Source organism: Chiloscyllium plagiosum, unplaced genomic scaffold (genome assembly GCF_037043375.1).
Source record: "Chiloscyllium plagiosum isolate Xiang-an unplaced genomic scaffold, Cpla_swu_hap1 HiC_scaffold_35, whole genome shotgun sequence".
Taxonomy (NCBI): Eukaryota; Metazoa; Chordata; class Chondrichthyes; order Orectolobiformes; family Hemiscylliidae; genus Chiloscyllium; species Chiloscyllium plagiosum.
Genome location: NW_028270173.1, coordinates 54587664 through 54588711, shown reverse-complemented (window position 1 = coordinate 54588711; position 1048 = coordinate 54587664).

The following is a 1048-nucleotide window of genomic DNA, read 5'->3' as shown; positions in this document are numbered from 1 at the left end:
CATCCATTTCCCCTCCCCCCACCTTATCCCAGATCCAACCTTCCATTTCCCCTCCCCCCACCTTATCCCAGATCCAACCTTCCATTTCCCCTCCCCACACCTTATCCCAGATCCAACCTTCCATTTCCCCTCCCCCCACCTTATCCCAGATCCAACCATCCATTTCCCCTCCCCCCACCTTATCCCAGATCCAACCTTCCATTTCCCCTCCCCCCACCTTATCCCAGATCCAACCTTCCATTTCCCCTCCCCACACCTTATCCCAGATCCAACCTTCCATTTCCCCTCCCCCCACCTTATCCCCGAACAAATCTTCCATTTCCCCTCCCCCCACCTTATCCCAAATCCAACCATCCATTTCCCCTCCCCCCACCTTATCCCAGATCCAACCTTCCATTTCTCCTCCCCACACCTTATTCCAGATCCAACCTTCCATTTCCCCTCCCCCCACCTTATCCCAGATCCAACCATCCATTTCCCCTCCCCCCACCTTATCCCAGATCCAACCATCCATTTCCCCTCCCCCCACCTTATCCCAGATCCAACCTTCCATTTCCCCTCCCCCCACCTTATCCCAGATCCAACCTTCCATTTCCCCTCCCCACACCTTATCCCAGATCCAACCTTCCATTTCCCCTCCCCCCACCTTATCCCCGAACAAATCTTCCATTTCCCCTCTCCCCACCTTATCCCAGATCCAACCTTCCATTTCCCCTCCCCTCCACCTTATCCCAGATCCAACCTTCCATTTCCCCTTCCCTCACCTTATCCCAGATCCAACCTTCCATTTCTCCTCCCCCCACCTTGTCCCAGATCCAACCCTCCAACTGGACACCGCCCTCTTCACCTGTTGACCCTGTCCATCTCCCTTCCCACCAATCCACTCCATCCTCCCCACTGCCCTATCACCTTCACCCCCAACTTCATCGAACTATCGCATTCTCAGGTACCCTGCTCCCCGACCCCGCTCCCCGACCCCATTCCCCTCCCATTTATCTCTCAGCCCCTTGAGCTGCCTTGGGCCATAAACCTCATTCCTGATGAAGGA